Raw genomic sequence first — 25,831 nt, forward strand, 5'->3', positions numbered from 1 at the left:
CTGATGTTATTCGTTTATCGCTTAAGTATCAGTCATGGAGGCTGACTGTCTTGTAGTCTGATTTGGTTGCACAGCCATAGGGAGATCCCATTTGAATTCTATAGTTTCAGTTCATGATCGTCCTTCCCCATGTGTAATCAACTGTATAGAATGTAATCATTTTATAATATTGTGCTGGCTACACTAGCATAAAAGGCAAACCAATAAATGAAGGAGTTGCTTATTTTACAGAGTCACAGTTGCTTGTGAAAATTGTCCACAAACAAGTCTGAGGTCTTAGATGAAAAATTGTACTTTTGATTTCAGGCAAACAATTTTCTGCTGGTAAAGTGTTTTGAGGTTGGTTGGTACCCAGAAGAATATTGCTTCACATATTGGATCACACAATTCCTTAAGAGAAAATGTGGCATTTAATACACTTCTATCTATTTTGGCTGATATAGTTTCATCATTATGTGTAGTTTCACATTATGTAGCAGACCTAGCATTGGTTATCTGTGCAGATGATTGACATGCTTTTTTTTTTTCCTAGCAGCGTTTGCAAATGTACTCTTTTCTTTGTAAGCCATAGGAACAGTAGATTGTACCTGGTTCAAAAAATGTGACAAAGGCCTTTAACTTTCATATATTTTCATGGCTGAAATTTCAGTCTTTTCTTCATCCTCTTCTTTTAATTGTTTGTTTAATTATTTATTTTTGATTGGCTCTTACATGGTTTTAGATTGTGAAAAGATTCTTTGTGTAAAGAAATACTATTGGTGAAATTGTCCAAAGGTTTGCTTTTCTTTGTTTGTTTGTTTTTACTGTTACACAGAGATTATGAATGTGACTATGAAATTGATCTTGAGTTCTACTCTCCAGAATAGTAATGTTAACAGAATCCATTTGATGAACGAAGTATGTTTTTCATAAGCCTCTTAGATTGCAGAAACAAATTGACTTATTATTAATTAAATGATTGTATTGTGATGGTAGTTTTGTAAATATAGTTGGTCTAAATATATTTAAGTTTCCTATGTTGAAAAGGACACAACTGCAATTTTGATCAGAAGGCCTGCATGCTCTATACTAAAATGTTCAAGTGATTTTCAGGACTAAAGATCATTTACCATTCTGTTCTTTTTTTCTGGGTTTTAGAAATGCAGTATATTCAAACATAGGTGTCACTGTAGATGCTTGACTATAGTGCAAGCAACTGCAGCTTCTGTTACCTTCTTCATTTAGAAACAATTGTTTTCACCTCTGCGCTTCATTTAAATTGCTGAGCTTCGCTGAACAAAGACAGGATAATATATTCATGTAAATTCTGATAACAGGTTGGCAGTTCCTGTGCTCATATGCAGCACAGGCTACATGAATACTGTTTACGTCATTAGTTAGAAAATACGTTTAACAAATAACCTGATTATTGATACCAGAATTAGTAGTCTGGTTATGCTACTGTATTCGCTTTAGTTCAGAAATTGTTAATAATACTCTGTGTACATAAACTAACCCTTTCCGCTTCAGATTGTGCCATTTCAAGTGTTTTCTACTCCAGAACACTGGCAGTTTGTGGAAGACTTAGTTGCAGTGGTTTGAGGTAGTATTTCCCCTCTCTGTTTACTTTTTTTCTACTGAAGTCACAGAATGAGTGTAGATATGTAAACCGCTTCAATTTAGTCCCGTACATTAACTCTACTAACTAACATGTCAGTCTTTGACCTAGTTTATCTGAAGGAAAAACACACGATTGTCCACCAGACTAATACAGGCTTAATAATCTCAAGCAAACAATTGGGGAAATAACACCGAAATCTTGTAACATTAGACTCCATCTGTCAGAGACCTTAGATCGTTTTTGCATGACTTATATTCCTCAAGAGTTACATCTTAGAGCTGTGATCTAGAAATTGAGACAGATCAATTAGCAACAACCTCAATTAGAAATACTTATAAACTGCTTTCCCTTTGTATATTTTGTTTTTATTTAGGGACGTGGCATTAATTTTTTCTACAAGTTGTATCCTCTTATAAAATGTTTATTCTTTTGAATATTTTATATGTGAGCCAGATATGTACCATGGAAAATAATCCTGCATTTGGGATTGCTGTAGAAATGAATACAGTCCTAAACATTTTTTTCCCCCAATTGTTTTTCCATTCTTTGAGTTCTAATTAAATCTGAATGTATTTAGACTCTATTTTATTCCATAAACTGCTTTGTCTATTTTTTTTTATCTCAGTTTTTCTTAAAATTTTACTTGTTAGAAACCTTCTGACATAAATAAAACAAGAATTATCATTGGGAATGATAATGAGGACTAACCAAACAATAAAACCTCTAGCAGGGAAGGAAAGATACCTTGCTGAGATGCCATTTTAACATGGCTGGCTTTGTAACTTTGTGCACATTTCATTTACATTTATGGTCTGGATCTTAGGAATTTTGTTACTAGCACAATTATGCGCTAGACAAAGTGTAAGGGTGCCATGTTAAAGTGACAACGATCACATTTATGAAGCTTCCTTGCGATAAAATAATGTATGTCTAACATAGTCTATGATGCTTGATTTACACTAGGCTCTAGGGTAAATTTAGGGCTCTCTTAAAAGGAACATACTTTGTTTATGCTAGACTTCTTGTGTTAGCAAACATATTTTCTTTAAATCTAGATCAAACAGAAAGAAGCATATGTATTAGGGAAAAAAAAAGTCATTTTTCAACAGCTTTAATCCTGTTGTAATAGCCACCTACATGTTGAAAACTCCAGTTAAAATAAAAATGAATATGTTGTGTTTGAGGTACAAATATATGTGATAAAATCATCACAGCATGCAGAAACGTAAGAAATACAAGCTATCTAGAAAGAATTTTAATAAGAGTACATGTTTTCTTTACAGAAAGAAAAAATCTCATAGAGGAAGGAGAAAAATGAAGGACATAGCAGGTAATATCCGCTGTTCTTGAGATCAAAAATCTTGAAAGTAGTATATAATTTTACTTGACCGTAGTGTTCATTCTTTGTTCCTATGATTTGGAAAACACTAGTTAGCAGTGGTTGTACTACTAGCTAAACAATAAGTATTATTGGGCATGTTTTATTAAGGGGAGGAACTGCAGGTGGATTTCCTGCTTGCCTATGTAGCTGTGCAAGAGAGTAAGGCAGGGGAAATAAATCTTGTTCTTTCCTTGACTGCAATGCAGATCTGGCTCTGGGAGGGGTTTTCAGATCTGCATGGCTCAAACACATGGTCAGTGTTCAGCCAATAGTTAGCCTTACATCTGGCAGTGGATTTGTGCAGCTCAAAATGTATTTTTTCTGGCTGCTAAACATGAAAGCCTCTCTCTCTCTCCTTTTTTTTTTTTTTCCCCTAAATTGAATTTGCACACATTCTTCAGATTGTGATTTATATCAAACATAATTTTAACTGTTTATCTGGTATACACTGTGGCTACCCTAAAAACTACATAGCCAAGGACTGTCACAGACAGTTTTGTTTTTTTTAATAACAGCTACATAAAAGATTTCTTTCTTGTGCTTACTCTCCCAGCTATGCTTAGGATGCTAGGATCATGCTTTTTGAGGGGTTGCTGTGTTTTAATCTGTTTACATCTTGTACTCCAGTTTTGACTATTACACCTCCCTGGGAAATCAGATATTTGAAAAGACATAGAATTGATTTTTTTACATAATTATTTACTGTTGCTGCTGAGAAACATTTATTTGTATTTGAGATTTTTAGATTACTGTAATTCAAGAACATGTGTACAGTCCTCTGTATAAGGACAGCAAGAAACATGTGTGAATAAGGTTATGCATTTCAAAAGTTGCCAAAATAAATTTAAATTCCAAGGGGCAATACCACAAGCTCTAACATTTGCATCTGGAACTTTAAGTCATATCTGTTAAAAAAAAAATATATATATATATATATATCTAAAGTCTACGTAAATATTTTTACAAGCTATGTATCTTTCTTCTTTCTTTCCTAACAAAGAAATTTTGTATTAAATTACAACTAGATATTGCTAAATACAAAATATTATCCCCTAAAATATGGGCGGTTGTAATTTAAACCAGTATCATAAGCATTGTGATAGTTTCTGCTAAGCATCTTTTAATTCTTTCTTGCTACATTTAAAATGATTGTACTGATCAGTACCAGGAGTTCAGTGAAGATGCTGGGTAAGTAGAATAAAACTCTACAGAATGTCAAGAAACAACCTACTCATTGTGGCTGATTAAATCACTTAATTAAGAAAAATATATTGAAACCACTGAGAGAATATAGCCTAAGGTGAGGAAACTGCAGCTGACAGTCATTTGTACATTCAGAGACCTCAAATGTATGAACTGATGTATTCCATGGAAAATTGTGATACAAATTTAAAAAATGCACTGTAATGCTAGAATGTTCATCACAGAAATGGCTGTACACACTTGTTTACCAAATATTGTAGGTCATGTGCAATAAACACAGTTGGAAAATGCTGAGTAGTAGAAATGTTTATGGCAATATATAACGTGATGACATTCTGCCTTCGGGACACACATGGTTTGAGTTCCTTGGACATATAATTAATCATTTTCTATGTGTTAGTAAGAGGATGGTAATATAAGCAGATTATGCAAGAGAAGTCTAACATAAGGTAAACTGTCTAATACTTTAAAAGGTATTCATGTTTAAGGCTGTAACTTTTAAAGGAGTGATGTCATATAAATGGGAGCAATTCACATTTTAAATGTTGCCATTTTACTTTGGGGAAAATGACAGATGACTGTTTTTTTGTGGAGTATCATTTGACCTCCTCTGAAACCTGTTGAAATGTAATATAGACACTAGCACCTTTTTAATGTTTGCAAACATAATTATGTTGTAGCTATATCATCTGCATTTGACATGTATTGTATCAATCTGTATTATCCAGATGTCAGAGGACTTGGTTACAATATCTTGTACCAGATGAAGTTAAAAGTTGAAGTTTGAATTTGTGGTCTTTAAGGGACTTAAACAAACCACGTCACAATGTCCCCAAAATGTATAAAAAATTCTGGATGAAGGATTTAGAGTGATGGAATCAGATTCTTACCTAATGTACATTCCTTGGACTTTATGTTGACTAAGGACGAGGCCTACAATCTAAGCAGTCCTAAGGTACTTGCAGATATTACCCATTTCCATATTCTTTTTGGGTGCAATTTCAGAGACTTAGTATACAAAACATGCAGATAAATGGATCTGTTTGTTTCACTGCAGTGGGACCAACTTGAGGAAGGATCACCTTGGACTCTGTGACTTAGAAGTTTGTAGGTTTATTCAACAAAGAGGGCTGTACTATTTCAAATACTAGATGTAGTTTTACTACAGATTTTCCAATGGTAAAAATGGTTTGTTTGGTTTCTAATATATATTTTGGTGTCTCCCAGTACACAATATTTTATTAAAAAATCAAGAAATGTGCTTGTAGTATAATTATAGAAAACACACGGCTGGCTATTTCTCTAAAACATGTTTAAAGCTGCTATTTTATCTAAGAATTAGCTACTTCTTGTGACCTTCCCATACAGACATATGCTAATCCTCCAGCACACATGTTGTTTTTATTCCCTCCCCTTTGTTACAGAACCAATTGAAGTAAAGTTACTTTTTCTTCCATTCTGTAGTCCCGTGCCCAAACAAAGACTTTGTCTTGCCTTTTTTTTTTAATTTTATTTATTTTTTAAGCTTAATACCCTCCCAAGTGTTTAAGCAGATATGCAATTACATAACACATCCCAGTGGAAAACTGGGAGTACTGTATCAGGCCTGGAGCAGCGAGGCAGTATTCCAGGCTGGCTGCTGGAAACCACAAATCTTGGCCATTACTGCAAAACTTGTGATAGGAACACAGAGGAGAGTGTTATTAGCCAGTCATGGAGTATTAAATTACACATGACTGCAGCACTGCTGAAACACCAGCCTTTTTCTGTTTTGTTCACTTCAGTGACATGAGGTGGATTTTTCTGTTTTGGCCTTTGAAATAGATCTGTCAATATTGATTCTAAAATTTGCCTACACTCCATCTTCTGAATCCAACTATTTCTGAGTGTGTGTGCGTATGCGTGGGATACCTATCTGAGATCCTGTCTACACTAAAACACAAGCATGTATGTTGCCAAGTGGTTTACATGCATAGTCTTAGGATGCTGAGGGAATTTTGCAGTACATAAGGAGAAAAATAACTGTACGTTTCACCCCATTGTTAGGGTTTTACTTCAGTGGTGTTCCAGTAAGAATAGAACATAAACTTTAGTGCATTCTACCATGACCCATGCCATGACTCTGTATGTCTACAGTTGCAGTCTTCTTTACTGGAAGTGAATTATTGGACCAAACAGCTGTTGCTGAATTACTTCTCTTTGAAGGGTAAATAGGAGAAGGGAATATTTTGGTATTATGCACATTTTTGGTTGGAATGAGTGTGTCGCTACTACATGCTGTCAGTTCTTGTTTGTTTGATAACAGTCCCACAAACATTCAGTTTGTAATATCAGGGATCATGTTCCTTTCTTGTCTGCCTTACATAAATGATATTAGTATGCCAGAACAACCAACATTATTAACCGCTGTAGGAATGCCAGCAGTGCAGAAGTTTCCTCAGACCTTGCTGAGGCCTTCCTGAGGTTATACCATTCACTGCTGCTCTTCCTAGAGCTCTGTGAGTATTCCTACTTCCACTGAGGACAGTATAGGAAACTTGCAATCCACGTGAGACTGTAGGACTGCCACCTTGTTACTTCTAAATCACAATTCAGTCTTATAAGGTTAAATCTAGTATGCTGATGTGGGAAGAGGAATAAGCTAGAGTTCTATCTTTGCTGTGACAACCAGCAGTGCTTTGACCATTTTAAGAGTAACTGGGTCATAAATGCACATGGAATTATGAGTATTATGAAAAATTAGAATAATACATAATTGCTCATTGATACTTCCTGGAAAACAACAACGAAAACCAACTACCTCTTTCTAATAAAAACAGTCAAAACACTGCTTTCATAATGCTGAATTTGAATACCTTTTTTGTTCACTTGTTTGTTTGTTTTCACTGACAGATTGGTTGTGACTTCAGCTATGGTAATTGAGGGTGTTTTCCTACATCCCTAAATCTAATGTGTTGGATAGTGAAGTGGCTGACATGTAGGCCCACGTTCCTCTCTCCTTACTATTTTCTGAAGATGATAAGTTCCAGCAGGGGAGATGTCAGACAAAGGCAGTGTGCAAACGACTTAAATCTCTGCAGCTGTTGGCTCATTTCTATTCTGGTGCCACATGTTGTTATCAGTAATTTGTGACATTCATCAAAAGTGGAAGGCAATGTTTTCTCCATTAAAAAAAAAAACACTGTGATTTTTTAGTTGTTGTTGTAATGTGTGTGCTACTATTGCAATTAAGCTGAATGTTAAAATATTAATGCAGTTTGTTTGTCACTTTGGCAATACTGCCCTAGCAATTACTGCTCAACAGGCAGACTTTGTTGAGAAAAGAAAGTCAAGGTGACAGTAAGGAAAAAAAGTCATTAGCTGTTAGCTAATCAGAAAGAATACCTTACCTTTCTTCTTCTTCTTCTTCTTCTTCTTCTTCTTCTTCTTCTTCTTTTTTTTTAATTTTCTGTTCTTAATAATTATATATAGTAAAGGAAAATGATATTCAAAAAGGGGGCTTGATGAATTTAATGGGGGGAGTTCACAGAAAGAAACAAACCCCTTTGTTTTCTTTCCATATGAATGCTTGGTGAATTTCAGACTCTGAACTTTACTGGAACTGTATTTACAGATAAGGTAGCTGATGATAATTCAAGTGGAATTAGAATCAACTTAGAGTATATGACATCAGAATAAACTCTCTGAGTACTTTGCTCAAATATATTTATATAATAGTCTAAAACTTCTCCACAAAACCTTGTATCCGTTATATTACTGATATGTCCTGTCTCACAAAATTTAGAGTCAGAGCTGCGTTTTCCAGAATCTGGAGTAGTTTTGTTTGCAGGTTTGCTTTCTGATGTCTTGATAGAAACTGTCTATTACTTTGTTTTTACTTATGGATGGACTGCAGCCCAGTTCTTTTTATACCTTCCCTTTATTTTCAATTTTTGATTGTATCTCCAATTCTTATTGCTATCCTCTTTATCCTGTTTAAAAAAAATCTGTTTTCAAAAATGTTATAAAGTCAATCATACTTTTATTTTTATATTTATCACTTATATTTTTCTTCATTCTCTTGATTTTAAAATCAGATAGCTGACATAGCTCTGAGTAAGTTTAAATAAGTGTTAAAGGCTAATGAGTGTAATAAATATATTTTACTTGCAATGCCACATTAGTATTTTGCTCTGAGGTCTGAATCTGAGACTTTACTAATTGTATGCAGATTTCTAATCCTTGCACAGCATTCCATTGCAGTTGGTACTTCATAAAGAAGGAATCCTTCTTTCTAAAACTGATTGGATGACCAAGAATCCACATTATTGCTGAATGATAGATCTAATCTAAATTATCATAATTCCATAATCACAATGATGGTGTTTTAATATATCAGTTCCATTGCAAAGTAAAATATTTCAAGCCATAAATTCAGTCCTCTTTGTTAAAATATTCTATTAATTCAAGAGATGTACAAAAAATAGTTTACCTTGTGTGATTCTTTAGATACTACATTCCTAAACCCTGTAATGTTTCTGCTCATTTTGACAGAGATCTAATGGACTTGCAAACTTAAATGCTAGCTGTAGGAGTACAATTTGTCTTTTACTAATACAGCTGGTGGTAGCATTAGTCTGTCAGTTTATGTGTGGCATAATATTCAAAGCTATTTCCTCATATCTAGATTAACTAATTAAATATATTAAGCAGCATCAGATTTAAAATCTTGTATGTTTTGGCACACATCACAAATATGCTAGATTTATACTATACTACACCTTTTCTGTATTTCTTTGGGAAGATTCAGAACTGTGAATTCCAGATCTGAATCCCTTTTGCAAAGTAAAAGGAAGAAATTAAATACTTTTGACTCTACTGCAACAGTATTACATGAAATAATGTTATCATCTTGAGTATAAACGGTTTGGGTCTGTAGTACTAAGGCTCTCATCCAACCAACTTTGATGCTGCTTAGATGCAAGGTTGTACTATAGGTCTCTTACCAGACTTAATGTATACTAGAATCGAAGAAAGGGTTACTACATTCCTAAAAAGAGGATGATACCTCGAAAGTATTAAGTTAAAAAACAATGCATTTGTCAAATGAACCTTGGACAGTGATATATACATTTGTTTTATTCCCCAAAGAGCTTTGTATAGAATTTAAAGCAGTGAGAATTGCTGGTATTATGAAGCCTGGTCTAGCAGTGTGAATGAGTTTTTTTGGCTCTTTTTTTTTTTTCTTCTTCTCACAATTCCACATATAAATACTGAGAAGCTTGGCATAAAGAACGCAGCCTGGGGCATACCCCATAAAACTTACAATGCAATTAAATGAGCAATTTCTACTGGAAATAAAATGGGTATGTTGAGTAGAATATGAATTAAGCCAAGCAAGAACAGAGTCAGACAACCTTTGATAGTACTCCAGGCTCTTCAAAAGAACCCCCAGGGTCAGCAGTACCAAATGCAGCTGACAGGTCAAGGCCAATCAGTAAAGAAAGATAACTGCAGTTTGCAATGAAAAGCAGGTCATTCCAAATTTTGATTAATGTAGTCTCAACGCTGTGGTGTCCACTTGAGTGGGTTAGCAAAATAAAGACAGATAGCAGTGGATTAACTCTAACACTTCTTTATTATTCTGCAGCCGTTACAAGCTTCTCTGCTGCATTTGCGAAGACTAGGTTTTCTCCAATTTATGATCCTCTGTCTCACATTGCTGTCTGTCCTGAATTCTATGGAATTAACTCAGTTACAAGGGGCTGCCCTGTTGACTATTTACAGAACTGCCAAAATGACCTCAAAACAACTTTGGAACAGGGCAAACCCACCATATTCTTAAAATATTATGATTAGTTGATGTTGGCAATGTGTTTATGCTGTGGAGCACATGGCAAAAAGGTGTCTGCTCCCATGGCTTTGGAAAAACACTAGAGGCAACTAATTTGGAGTTTGTTTTCAGATTTTGTTACACAAAGTGAAGACTCAAAATCCCTGGTTACAGAGTGAACATCGCAAAGATAACTTGCCAGTGGCAGGAATCTGAGAGGTTCAGATATAATGAAGAAGTGTTGCCACATAAACTTTCCTCTTATGAAAGAACAAATGTGTTCCCTATCTGTGTTCCTTAGATGTTATTTTTTTGAAGTAGAAGAGAAACAAATATGGTCTCTTAGTTTTTCTTTTCTGTTCTAAAATAAAGTTAGCAAAGAAGCATTCATGTGCATACCAGCCAATGTGGGATTGAAATAATTCTTTACAAAACACAAAATGCCTATGTGAGTGAAGGATAAAATTCACTAGCAAATATGAAACTACTCCAAGAGATTTAAAATACCAAAATAATTTGACATAAATAGATTTCTTTCATTCAGATTTCTTTCATTCCTTTCATATATATATATATATAAATATATATATATATATATATATATAAAATTTTGGGGGGGGAAACCTTTTTTTTTTCCTTTTGGAAGGTAAGAATTTGTGCCATACCAATTTGAATATATATTATAATTTTGTTTTTTAACCCAAATCCTGGTGTGCTTAGTTTTCCAAGTCAATTATATTGAAGGTGACCTGTATAATTCTCAGAGTGAGAATTAGTGTTTTTTTTTTTTGTTTGTTTTTTTACATAACTGTGAGTAGCTCTTATTCTGTGTGTTTGTTCTCTATTTTTGTTTGTTTTTGTTATTTTTCATTGGGTAAAGAATACACCTATTGAATAGTAGTGAGTAGAGAGCTATCAGCTAGATATTTTAGATATTTCAACTGCAGAATTTGTAACTCTGCTGTTCAAAGTGTATGTTATCTTCTCTCTGGTTGTATGGAACATTGTAAAAAAGAATATGTGTAACTTTATGAGCTATGCTGTTTAATGGTGCCAAGGCCAGAACAGCAGGGTTCTCTTGAGGTAACTGCCATTACAGACATAGAAATCTTCTCTCTATGTCCCAGTTTTCAGAGTCACTTTGGTTGGACAGCTGCAGAGAACCTGCCCTATGATTGGAGAAAACTTCATTTTTAGAGAGGATTTTCTTGCACTGTAGAAGTATTTCATTTTCTATTCACACCACAGCTGACAGATCAGCCACCAATATGATGTATTTGTACATGAACAGTGCTCTGTTATTGGTATTATGTGAACATTTATGGGTTTCTTTCCCCAGCTTGTAAATAAATATAAAATTCAGACAGTTGGCAACAGTTGCCTGAATTTTTGCTTGCTATCTTCTAAGGCAGAGCAGTAGACGACTAGCTTGCTGATTCCCCTGCTTTGAACTTTGTGTGCATCTGGATTTGAGTGCATGTGCCAATGCACATGTCAGATCAGTACGCAGTGACACCCTGAAAGAATCAGAGTAGAATGCAGCCATGAAGTCTATTGCAATGTCAGGACCACTGCAGTTAGAGAATGGAAACTTAGGACTTGCCTCTGAGGGCATCTGTGTCCTGCCAGCAGACAATGAAAACAGCAGTCTGGTCTGAGAAAGGGAAGCCAGTGAAGGAGGCAGACTGCATGCTATTTATTAGCTAGCACAATAAAGCAGTTTCTCTAGCAATGAACCTGAAGTGTCCATTGAGTTAATATAGGATAAAAAAGCCCGGTGAGGTAGGCCGTTTACTGGGGTTCATCCCCTTCATAATCCAACATAATGACTTCTATGTTGTACTGAACTCCCAGCAAGTAGCAAAAATATCAGACTCTTCTGTCTGTGCACAGTACAGTTTATTTTCATTTAATAAAAACAAGCCTGAGTCGGTTAACTATTATCCATTTCCCTTTACAGGATGTATCTTACCAGTCATCACTGAGAATATTGCTTTCAGACTCATTTTAGTTTATAGCTCCAAATATTTCTCATTTGCTTTGAATAATTGTTTTCCGTTGAAAATTATATAGCTGGCTTGTTAATTAGTAAGATATAAACAGGACACATCACTGCATTTTTAAAGCTATGGTGCCAGCTAGTGGTGAGAGATGACAGACAGCATTTCAACCTTGACATTTGTGTAAGTGTACAGTCTGTTTTTATTTGCATCGTGATAATGTGACATTAAATTTTATTTTTCAGTTATCACTACTTTGTGACACAAAAAAGGCAAAATAAAATGAGCAGCTGCTTTCATTTTCCAGTCAGATTTGAATTGGGTATTGTTTATTTGAAATCTTCCTGCCGTTATTGATGGAATGATTGCATCATTCATCAGGCCATTTGCCAGTGAAGTTTTTTAGTCTGTAGTTTCTCATTTGTGAGCATCAGTTATGTGTTATAGACCTGCAGGTGCTGTTTTAGTTTGCTAGAAAAATGGATTTAAAAAAAGAATGAAGTAGGGTTTAGTTTTGAGCAGCAAAAAAGATGCTTAGACAGTCTCTTGAAAAGACTGGGGAGAGCTCTAGTGTGGCTAATACATGGTAAAACTCTTCATTGATTGTACTGACTTGTAACTGATGCACCATGTTAAGATGAAAATCCTGTTATTAACATATAAGGAAAATTCAAACAATTCATTATTCATATGCACTGTCTGTATCCAAATGAGATCACAACAGAAAAGGAAAACAAGCAAACCTTAAAACATTTGTAGAGAAATGGAAAAAATAATTAATATCTTTTATGTTTTTTGAACAAAGAGTCATTGACAGGCCATCTTTCCTAGTTTAATTAAGCAATAACTGATCTCAGTGAGGATGTGGAAGGCTCTTGAATACTAATAAATAAAACCCAAAGATGAAGCATTTCTTTCATTAAATAGTGGGAGCTGTTTATAACTCTATTACTTACTGCTAAAATAAATTATTATTACTAATACTCTACAAGTAATTTATAACTGAAGGCACACTGAAGGTTGTAAAGCAGAACTTTTCTTTTTAGATGTCAGACATAGCCATGAAGGTCAGCTGTTGTGAATAAGGACACCTCAGATGAACACACTTGTAATAATATTTGTGAAGATAGATCTAGTGTTAGTGACAGCTGCACACAGTAACCAGAGCTGTCACAGTCTTACTTCCAGTCTAATGTGTATCACTACACTGGTGTAAAAATACAGGATTGTATTTAATCTAAAGGAATAAAGAAAATGGATTTTTTTTTTCCCCCAGAAGATTTAATCAACCAATGTAAACACACAGGCAATTTATTTAAAAGAAGATGCTTGAAATATTAACCTATGGAAGAAATACTCTTCCATTATTAAAATAAATTGTAATCTAATAGGTATGAAAGAATTTCAGGGAGCCACAGTGCATTTTTGTTTCCTTGTATGTAACCAGCTGAAATATACTGTCACATTTTCATCATACACTCCTTTTCATCCACTTTCTGTAGGCAATATGTTTGTGATAGATATGCACATTTTTTAAAATTTTTTTTTAAGGTGCTGTTGCAACATAGTTGTTTCAATTTGATATTGCAGGGAATACCTAAAGGAAAAATCCTCTCTCTCTTAATGTATTAAAATGCAGGCATGACCTTAACTGATTTCTGTTAACTGTGGGTTTTATAATACATCTTTCACACACTTTCCTGATCTTTTACTTAAATATAAATCCTAGATTTGGGATATTCTGTGAGTTGGCACAGTGTCTTGAAATTTACATAACTGTTGATTCAATAACGTTTTAGCTTTTCAGAGAACTTATCATGAGTTGCCCAACCTTGAGAGTTGTCGAAAATGAGATGTGCACCTTTGACACCTTGTTGTATTTTGAGACCAACAAGTGGTATTCTCCAGCTTATTTTTTTTTTCTTTTTGGTGATTTAAATTGGGTAACTGTCCATAAATGTTGTATTGGAATGTAATTAGAATGACATATATCTTCAGGACTGATGACTATAATCCTGTCAATATTGAGGTTAAATTTCTAAGATATTAGACCTTCAAACAACGTAAAGTGGAGTTCAGAGATCTAAACACGGTGACCAGTATTTTTAATGTTTAAGTGTCCATTTGGATCAACAGTTCTTTAGCTATCATGGTAAAGTCACTCTAAATTCAGTTCCCGTCCAAAAGACATGGTTTATGCAGATGACAGGTACAATATTGAAAGATTCTTTTATGAACCATTTTTAAAGATCTTTTAAAGTTTGTTTTTCATATATTTACTGGATAAGATACAGATTTCACAGTTTACTTTCTTTGCTACTGTAGAACATGTCTTGTTATAATAGCACTGAGATAATATATTTCTAGGGTATTCTAAATGGGACAGCCTTGTGCATCTAATAAAACGCTGAAGTTTATGAATGTAAAAAAAATCTATGTAATAGTTTAAACTCAGCGTACTTAGAAGAATTCAGTTTTTAAGTACAAACTTTGATTTAGGAAAAAAAGAAAGAAAAAAGCCCAGAGGATATTGAGTAATTCCTTTACATCCGCTGATGTTCTGTTGGTGCCATGATGATGAAAAGGAAAAAAATATTGGCAGTAGTTTGGGAGTCAAAAGGAATGTGTTTGAAGGCTTCATGGCAAAAAAAAAAGGTGCATCGGAATTCGTAGCAGCCCAGTATGGGAGTTGGCCACATCTGTCAGGAAACTTACAGACGGTTCAACTCATTAGCTGACAGAACTCCTAGCGGACATCAGCAAAGAGTATGGGGACCTCACTTGGACTAAATGTTAAGCTTGCCTCCTGTTCAGTGCTGCTACATTTCTCCAAAATAAAATCCTTAACCATTTCTATTGGGCCCTGGGTACTCTTTTGAATGTAACCAGTCTGCAACCCTGTTTTACACAATTTGCAAATATGACAAATTTAAATTAATACTGGTTGCAACATTACAGGCCCACCCAAACAGTGTCTCAAGCATAGCTCAGCCTATCTTTTAAATGTTGGCAGTGTCTGATATTAGTATGTCTCCATAATAATAGAAAAACTGGGATGCATGAAGTCCACTGCATTTCTAATATAGATCTATAAAACCTTTACTTTAGTATTATTTTTATATTGTTACATGCGGCACCCATGCATGCAGTACTTCTTATCCTACCTTTCTCCATATTACTTGGTGTTTCTAGCAAGGTTGTAACATATTTATGTCAGCGTAGTTAGCAGCAAACCACTTAACAGCAGGTGTGTTTCACAGTTGACTTTGCAGCAGAGCCAGCAGGGGGAGCATACACTTCAGTGTTTTATGATAAGGATTTTGGCCATTTTTTTCCCTATTTTTGCAAAGATGTATTTTCATATATGTAGTTATTAGGGAAGACAATGTAGTCAAGTCTTTGTGCTCTGGAACTGCAGTAACTGTAGAGGGAAGCTGAGCTGTCTGTTTTATGATTACGAAATTAGCTTTGATTTTGCAAAATCTTGCACATATCACTCTGTGTGATGGGAGTAATTCTTTTTGGACCAAATCTTATTGGACCCTGGACAGAAGAGACTTTCCTCCAGAAAAAAAAAAGTCTTCCATTATACCCCAGAATACACTTTTTTTTTTTTTTAAAGCGACATAAATTTAAGGACAGGTTAATATGACTTCACATACTTGCAAGGTCAAGCCTTTAATAAATCACTATACACATTGTGTACAGTTCACCTGTGTAAAACAGGTTTGAAGAGACTGTTATGGTTTTAGTTGATAATTGGAGATACTTTTTGGGTGTATACAAAATATAGTGTGCAAAGATCTCTTTTTTGTTTATACAGATGCTTAGAATGCAGAAATGCTCTGAAATCCTTCTCACATTCTCAGTCACTGTGTTTTGGGCCTACTTCCAAAGTTGACAGGACTTTTGCTAGGTGAAGTTTCAGGCCAGAAAGGTGGTTGTTTTTGCACAAACTTATGTGTGTTTAAACAATATAGTGAATTAAGTATTAACCTTGGAAATTATGTAGTTTGTGTCATGATTTAAACTTTATTTAAATACTTTTTTTTTTTGTATTTAGCATTATTACACTATGTGCTTGGCTAAGCCAGGCAGGGTTGATTATCATTAAAGTGTTATTTATTTCTATTTTATTAAGCCCCGTTTTACATTCATGTTACAGGTTAATTTATACTTTTATTTCATGCACTACTTGGCTTTACTGATTAATATGCCCCATGGCATTCAATAAAGCCAGGCAGTGGAGGAAATAAGAGTGGTATTAATTTCTAACATTGCTATAAATTTGCCTTAATAAAACTAGCTCAATAACACTGCAGTAGTAATACAATGGATGCTTCCAAATTGTTAGCGAAGACACAACTGAAAGAACAACATTTTTTTTCATGAATTTAAGAACGCTGTGCTGTCTTTTTACTAGTGTTCAAATTAGACTACCTGTTAAAATACTTAATGCTCTTACATTGTGTTCTAAAAAGCAGCATACATTTAAAAAAAAAAAGTTTTTTTTTCCTTAGTCAATCAATTCAATCAGATGTAGATAAATCCTTTGGATTATGCAATCCTTTCAAATGCCTTGCAGATTTTCCTGATCACTGTTACTTCACAGACTGCCTAAAATCAGCTTTTAAAATATCAAAGAAAAAAAAGAGAACATTCTAGAGTGTGAGGGCAAACAGCAAACAAGGAAAATTAGAATAATGGATTTTCTTTTTAGCAGTAAAATAACTGCTATTGATTTACAATTCCCAGTATTTTCCATTGATTTACATGTTGTTTTGTGGCAGAGTGAAATTCTCAAGACAGAAACACAGGTAGAATTGCTGAATGTTAGCTTTCGTTCTACAAATTGTTCATTACAATGTAAATATTCTTGCTATATTTTATTTATTATTTACTATAACAGCTGTAATTTTTTCAGGTGTAGACTGTGACTTTTTTTTGGAATGAAAATCTCAAGTAATCTTTGCCAGATAAAAACTAGCTGTGACAAACTTCTTACTCATGCCTGTATTCCTTTCTTGCTCAAACTCATATTAATTTAACTGATTTTTTTTCCTCAGTAAGAAAGTTTTGGATACAGCTTTTATTTGACCTCAGTGCAAAATGAAAGCATGACGAAGAAAGTTAGCATACAAAAATCTGAACACAAGTGTAGTCCAGGAGAACTGCCGAATCCTCAGAACTTGATCCTGGAAGGTGCATGGAAAAGCCCTTAATTGCTTCTGAAGCCAGTGGGATATGAGCCTTCTCTGCACTTTGCTGGGTCAGACCTTAATAAATCACTCGACACATTTTACAGGGAATCACCTATGGGGTGAAAGGCAGCAAATGTTTAAAAGGATTAATATAAACATTATATATCAAATGGAACTTATTTTTACATTCAGGCAGCTATGAAAATAATACTGTCACTTTGATAAGTGTATTGGTTAGTTAAAATCAGATGGTCAGCAGACTATATTCTACCTTTTGATTTCACTAAATAAATGCACTTATATACATGTACACAGTCCAAAGGCTGAGGATCTACCAATGTAGATTCAAATTCAAATTTTAGGCATTATGTAATAATCTTTGCTTAATATAGTTTTCCAAATAGCTACAAAAACTGTAAAATAAATATCATTACCTTACTTAATATAAAACTCATATATGTCCAAACATACCATTTAATTTTCTTATATGCTGGTGGTGGAGTTTAATTCTGGCAAATGACTTCATTCAAGTGTTCTGTAGCCTGTTAATTGTAGAGTCACTGAAGTTGGAAATGGAAATGATATCTTCACGTGCAGTGCACATGCAGTGTGTGAGACTCTTGCAGAATTCCATTTTATCAACTGTTTTTTTTCCAGAAGAATATTTAGTTTCTAACTGAAAACTAAATGTCTTCCTGGATCAAGCTTTAAATGACATTAGCCAACAATAGGAATAATGACATTTACAGTAGCATAAGATTCAATGTTTTAAATGGGGATATAATCCGTCATACTTTGGGGAAAATTTGCCAACTGCTGTGCCAAGCTGGATAGCTTATTCTGGAATTGTACTTCATGGGAAGCTCCTCTGTATGCCACTGGAGTGATGGAAAATTAGGTTAGGTAAATAGACCATTGATTAGATTGTTTGGCAGTTATTTAATTTGCCAGAATTGCTGAAAATCTTTACCACATAGTAGTATCGGTGAGATATGCAGACACTTAATGCTTTCCATCTCTCATTGACAGTGCTAAAAGTTTGGACTAGTCATTAGCTCTGGATAAGGCTGCAACCTTGTATGTGGGGTGTATGTAAAAGACACTCAAAACGTTCTATTTTTAGCTACACAGATAGGCAGTTGATATGATTATAAAGGAAAACACACGAGTAATTTTTAGTGTTCAACCTCCCGATGCAAAGCTATATATCTGTTTTCTTCTTGCATTGTCACAGCCATGCAGAATAAGCTACACTGCTTGCAAAACAGAAAAATGCGTGTTTGGGCTGTGAGGCATAACATTTACAGCTAAATATGAAAAGATCTCTTTATTTAACACTATGAGGAGCAGGGGGCGGAGTGAGACAGAATGCCTCATCAGCCCGGGTACTGCAAATAAAGCATGGAGGGTTCAGGCAATGTCTTTTTCCTTTGAGAGGTTTTTGCAAAGCGGTCCATTTTAAAGGGGTGCCTATAAATTAAGAGATTAAATGGAGGAAGGGTAAATAACCGCCACCCCCATCTCTTGCACTGTACTTACCTACATGCAGATGCTGAAACAAGAATATTCATTTCTGCTTCGACTTTTCTCCAAGCATTGTTTATTGGTAGGGGCAGGATTAATATTTTGATTTCTTATGCTTTTTTTTTTTTTTTTTGCCTCCACCCACATAACACGCCTATGATTTTATAGACCACAGAAAAAAAAATCCATGTTTTGCAGAAGGAAATACTTACTGATTTGCTATTCTGCCTCTCCACAAAATGCTTCCCTCCCCATTGAATGTATTTTTATGGAATTAAAAGGTGTTGCCTTTATTTATTGGTTGGCAATAAATATTACATGTTTTTACACCTCTTTCTTTACAGCACAATCCTGGAAGAGGAACTGTGGTCCAAGCATTGTTGTTAAGTTTTATATTTTCAGCCATGCATTTAAGTAACTTTTGTTTCAAAAGGAATAGATCACTTGTAGGGTGACATTTTCTGGGAACTAGAACCTTAATTGCGAAAACAACGCAGCCAAGTCCCTGCCTGTACCTACAGCAGGAGCTAAGTCCAACGGAATAAACAGACACGATGGTCATTAGGGTCATTAAAATATTTTCTGGCCATCTGAAGCAAAACTGCAGGTAACGACGCGGCAGCGTGACACCCGGAGCCTCAGGACAGCCTGCTGACCTCAGCCGCCGCCTGCTTAGGCCTGCAGCCCGCACCGCGCCCGCCCAGCCCCGTGCCGCGGGCCCTGCCCGGTACCGGCCGCAGTCGGTTCACCCCGCAGCTGCCGCGGCCCCGCCGCCAGCCGCCGCCCCAGCCCCGCTTCGCCGCCGCGAGGTGGCGCCGCCAGCCCCGCTTCGCCACCCTCCGGTCCCCTCCCCTGCGCCGGGGGAAGCTGCGGAGGCGCTGGGCGCTGCGGCTGCGGCCGTGGCCGTCGGGGTGATTGATGGGTAACAGTCACGCTGAGATAAAATATGCAATAAACTTAACGTCGCTCGGTGCAACTCTTAGAATACGATCGTTTGCTAGGGGTCATTATGGGATCACTGTACTGAAAACGGTATTGCCGCCCGCTAATTCCGCGCAGCAGAGCTGCGCCCTGCAGCCTTACTTCAATGGCAGCGTGCTATGTGTGCCAGAGCCGTGAAGTGCGACACTGCCTTGCAGCTTTGCAACAAAAATTACCTGCAAATAGTCACGGTCTTCCTAAGGAGATAGGAAAATAAAGGTGGGATGGGAGGCGAGGGGTGGGGAGAGATGTTGATTTGTATATAGCTGTAATTCTTTTCCTTCTTTGCTTTCATGTTTGTTTAAAGTCCTGGTTGAAAAGCAGGTGTGGAGAAATGTCCTGCCCTATAAACTGTTGTAAATTAACCTCAGTTGATGGTTTCTGGAGTGACAGTAGTGTAAATGCAATCCTGAACACACTGGATATAGAGATGAATTTAGGAACATTTTTAGAAACATCTGTCTGGAGTTTATGGAAACTCCTTGCATGGGCTGGAGATGCACGTATGTAAATGTGAACTTCAGTTTTGTGCTTATCACATTACTGCTGCTCCTTACATGATAATAAATAATGATAATGGTAATAACAACAATAACAGCAATCAGTGTGAAGAGCAGGGCAAACAAAAGAACTTGCTGCTAGGGAAAAGCATCAGACGTTCTGGACAGCTCTTCTAATCTGTTTAACCCACAGAAATAAACTCTTCAAAATCTTTAAAATTCAAGCAAAACAAACTCCTGTTTCTTTTTGTCTTGTCTTTTGAGGCCAAAAGCCTTGCCTAGTCTAGCCTTAAGTAGAAGGTTATTTGGTAGGTCCTTAGGGAGTGTGAATGTGGTTTAGCATAGCTCAGCCCAGTTATGGAGTCCTGCTCTAGCTGCATGATGCAGGCACTCATTGATAATTGCAAAGATAGGGCCTTTCTGATCAAAACTCAATGGGCCTCATTTTGTTGGGTCTTCCTGGGACTGATGCTGAGTAGCCACACCATTTCTTTGTATTTAATCAAACTTTTTTTTTTTTTTAATTGTTATACATATATATGTATATAGATGCGTATACATATATACACTGAAAACAGATATTGCCTAAGGAACATGAGGAATATATCACAGATGGGTGCTCTCAGCCTGGTGCTTTTAGTACAATGACACAATAGGTCTCACCAAACCTTTGATGTCAAGGCATCTGAGATAATATGGGCAGCTTGTGTCTACTATAATTCTGTTGTATTATGATCCCAAGTCCTAAAATCCACCAACTTTTGTCTTTGGATCTTCAAGCTCTTATTATAATCCTGCACAATAAATTCAGCTAGTGAATTTAGGGAGGATACATGGTTTTGTGGCTTCAAAATTCCATCCAAAGAGATGCATCTGAAAATATTCTCTTTTCCATGGTTATTTTTATCCTGTTCTTTGTTAGAGAAAATATGTAAGAAAGATGTGTTTCTAAAGTGTGTTCCCAACAGTAATAGTTGTTACAAAGCAGGGGCTTTCTTTTTTAAACTCTAGAGTATGTTCTTCCAAATTGCAGCTTTTTTTTTTTTCTTTTTTTTTTTTTCTGGAATTTGTTACTTGGAAAAGAAAAGTTGAGAATGACAGAAGGAAAAGATGAGAAATAGATTACAACAAATGGAATAATTCTTTAGGAGCAGTACACTTTTCACCTCTGGGTGCCACTGTTCAACTGTTTCTTGTTCAGTGACCATCTGCTTAGAAGTCCAGCTCTTATTGGAGAAATATTCCCTGAAAAAACTATTAAAGAGATATTGCCTGTATCTCTGGATAATCAAGAAATCAAGTTTCCAGTGCACAGATATTTGTTATGCTGTGTTTTGATATGCTATTTACATACTGAGCAATGAAACAGTAAACAACCCACATTTGTCCAGTTTAATAAGTGGTCTGATGGTTTATTTAGAATGTCTCTTTCCTCTTTTGTTAGAAGTTGAAATGAAAAATCTCCTTTTCTCATACATAAATGAGTCCTAATGCATATTTATTAAATATACAGATTTACTGTAATCATTCTGTTGGTTTAAACAAGTTTTACAATATCAACAATAATTTGCTTTATTGCCCACAACCTGCTTAATTCAGAAATCTATTGACTGATACCATTTCTTTTCAACTGCTGTGGAACTGCTAATATTCAGAGCAAAATTAATTGCAGTCTGTGTATCCAGCTGTTCCACCAGATTAATTATATTATGACTATTTCTCGTAGAAACTCAGGCAGGGCAACTCATCGCTAAATGACACTAGACCTCATCTCTGAACTGTACTGTGATTTTAATTGTAGTCAAATAGAAATCTTCTATGAATGAAACCAAGTGTGTCATTTAACTCCTTCATTGCTATCAGGCTGTGTCTTGGGCAACATTTTCGAAATAATAATGATTGCATTTTGGGTCATAGTGATCTGTATCTTACCTCACCTGGAGAGAAACACTGATGCTCTCTTGCTCATACCTCCAATCTAGAAGTGTTCTTCCTGCACACTACTAAGTACAGCAGTCTGTCAGTGAAAGCCAGAAAGCCTTTTCATATCTGCACACTGACAATGGAAAGTTCCATGATAGCCTTGTAAATAATAGGCATGAGCTGTATTTATTTGTGTTTAGTAGTTGCTGAGGGAATTAAATTCCTTGTATTGGTTAGATCTGATGGTCTGTTATGTTCTTCCTCCCTAGGCATTTTGCTATCCTACTTACTATATGTACATTTGGTCAAAATGTTAGAGGAAAAACCAGACTAAAACATCTGCTAAAAATTAATTTCAACTTTGTCCCAGATTTGTACATTTTTCTATCCAGTTTCATCGGAAAATCCCAAATAAATAGAACACTTCAAAATAAAAGAATTTAACTTTATCTTGGGAACACGAAGTTCAGGTTTTGGAAGGGGAAATGTAATAAAATGCTGTTCAAATGAAACTAGTAAAGCTGTAAAATACGTAAGTGGAAATTTTGAGGAAACTGGCAATGAGAAACTGGAAATCAAGCAGTAATTTAAGTTTCACACAACCACCCTTTGCATGCGTGAGTACAAAGGAGAGACTGGGCACAAATGTGAGTCAGAACCCTCCTCTCAGGAACTGAAGGGACAGAGATTCCCAGCATCTGTTTCCTTAACTATCACCCAGAGGATACTGGTGGTAAATCACAGTGAGTAAAAATAGAATCAGAAAAGTAGCTCAAAACAAATGAGGTACTGTATTTTGCAGTACTTTTGCAGTAGATCTGTATCCAGCTTAGCTTTTATCTGTGTTCAGATTGGATGTGTCAGATCACATTTATATCTAAACAAACTGTTAATATCACAAGCATGGACAATTAGGATATCCCACAGAATAGCCAGCCAAATTTGGTGCATAAATGGGAGATTTATCCTGCTCACATGTTGTAATGACTGCGTCAATGTCATTGTTGTAGAACAAGATGGCCAAACACTTCAGTAGTGTTTATCACTGCCCTTCTTTTGAAGTGAGTGGGCCTATGTTGAGTTGAATCTCTGGTCCAGCCAAGAGACTCCAACTGGAAGAGCTAGTTTGTTTGTGTGAATTATTTTAGACTGTACATTGATCAGTACAGATTTTCCATGTCATCAGTGAAAGCTGAGGTAATGATGACTTTGCCTTGAAGGACTCTAGTGAAATTTAATTAAATGGGGAGTTCTTTTGGAAGACACCACACAGTTGCAAGGAATTCTGATCCACTGTAAGAGTTCTGAATTTATACTTGAACAGCAAACATTTTAAGTAATGTTTTACCCGTTTACTGCAATGATGATGCTTTATAAAAATGTCAAATATGGAATCAACGTGTCTTTAGTATATCCTATTTGCTGTAAATAGCCTTGTTATTAGGTATGTAAATATAATGTGATTGTGGGACTTGTGAAGAAAACCCCAACGTTTTATTTTAGAAATAATGTGTAGATAGTGTGAGATATTCATGGACTCTATAATATTTTAGAAAATGACAGCCACACATTTCAAGAAATACAGCAGGTTTAATGAATTAGATTTCCAGTTAAGAGAAGTTAACTATATTTAATGGAATTGATCCAGTAAGTTATCATTGACAACTGTTAGTAACTGGCATTTCAATATATACTGTTGTCAAGAGAGAATAAAAATTTTATATCTGCTTTTAGTGTTTTGCCTCCTCATATTTTGAGGATATACCTTTTTACCCATTTTACTCATCATAAAAGATCATTTAGTTTTATTTCCAACACACGATGCTTTAAGAAAAACCTTTTCTTCTAGAGAAGTTCATAATTCTAGTAGCAGTAACCCTAAAAATTCTTGTGGTCGAGGAATATTTGATAAAACAGTAAAAAGCTGATGAGGGAGAGAGAGAAAGAGAGAGAGAGAGAGAGAGAGAGAGAGAGAGAGAGAGAACAATCCTATATGCAATAAATACTAAGAATAAACCACTGTTGGTTAAAAACCCTCAAGCAGAAAATAAAAAGTTTTACAATGAGAATCACAGACAGTCATTCTGCTATTGCTGTTATTATATGGAGATAATTTGATTTAAATCAGTATCAAATAATGCAGTGGCGAGTTAGCAATGCAGGTGTTAAAGAGTATTTACATGATCTGAATCTTTTAAAAAATCTTATTTGAGTTTCAAATAGAAATCTAAATCTTTAATATACAAATTTTAAGATTTTGAAAAAATATATTCTTCCATGGTTCTGAAACTGACAAACTCACTAATGTTACTCTCATCTAACCATAGGAATTTGTCATTTATAACTCTTTTCTTCTCTGCAGTCCATTTAGTCTAGTTCATCACGGTTACTGTTTTAAGGCAATTTTCTTTTTTGGCACTTATATAATTCAGAATCTGGACCTTGAGTTGAATAGTACATATTAAAAGAACGTATTTATTGCATTTTTTTTTTAAATCCAGATTAACAGATTTCAATTATTTTCTATTTGGTACTTTGCTTAATTAGAGGCAGAGTTTCACAGCACTGTGTTCTTATGCTATATGATGTTATGCAAACGTTAGCCCTGAGACAGAAGTCTCTGTCTTGAAGAGAGACTTTCTGAATATACTTTCTGAATAGGCTTTCAAAATCACTAGTTGCTGTTGCATCAATGCTTGCAGTCCTGGTGCCCTTCGGCTTTACAAAGTATCACGTTGAGTAATCAGTTTACTTCAAGATAGGAAAACATAACTGAAGAATATTCAGAAGTCCTGTAGACACAATTATGGTCCATCTCCTGTGGTTCTCTTGTGCTTACTTTTGTTTGTGACGTGATCATTTCTAGGGATTTTTTTTCCAGTAATATTTGAGTCACGTAGTGTGGTGAGTGTACCACCTCCTTCAGGTGCAGATAGCATTTCCATTGTATGCTTCTCTGCCATTTGGTATTTGTTTTCCATTTTTGTTTTGATTCATTTGCTAAGGAGCTTTAGCAGCAGAAACACACCAGATTTCATTGACCATCACACATGTTTTGTCCTTTGTCTGCTGCTGAGAAAAAGGTGTGAGAGATTGAGAGAAAAGTGAGGCAAACAAGGCATCGAGTAAATTAAGCATTCAGGTTTTTTCTACTCAATGTACCTCATTTTCTTGATAAAAAAATGAAGAACTTCACCTACATTATACATATTTTCAATAAAGTTAACATGTATTAATTACCCAAAGCAGCTCCCCCCCCTTACCCTTCTTTATCCTGCTCCTGCCCCACCCCCCACCCCCCACCCCCAATTCTATGAATTCTTGTTATCAGCAAGGAGAAAACTCTAAGGGTTTAAGGCCACTATTGGTCTGCAATGTATACATTTATATGTTTTTCAAAGGACTTCTATTAAACTAAATTGTTTTGCTATGCTTTATCCCACTGATTATGCAGACAGCAACGCGTTTTTGTATTTATGCTGCTTGTTTTACTATTCTAGCTCTGTTACTGGAATAAAGGAATTTGCTGATTCATTCACTAATGTTTTGCAACATCCATTTTCACACTGTACTTGGTTAGCAAAACCATGTGGCTCTGCATGACTGTGAAGCTCTGCTCATAGCTCCAAAATCAAGAGCTATGAAAAGACCGGACTTGTCTGCAGCTTGTTTAGTCAGTGGAGGCAAGATTTAATTAAACTGTTGA

The sequence above is a fragment of the Cygnus atratus genome, chromosome 6, assembly GCF_013377495.2.
Source record: "Cygnus atratus isolate AKBS03 ecotype Queensland, Australia chromosome 6, CAtr_DNAZoo_HiC_assembly, whole genome shotgun sequence".
Taxonomy (NCBI): Eukaryota; Metazoa; Chordata; class Aves; order Anseriformes; family Anatidae; genus Cygnus; species Cygnus atratus.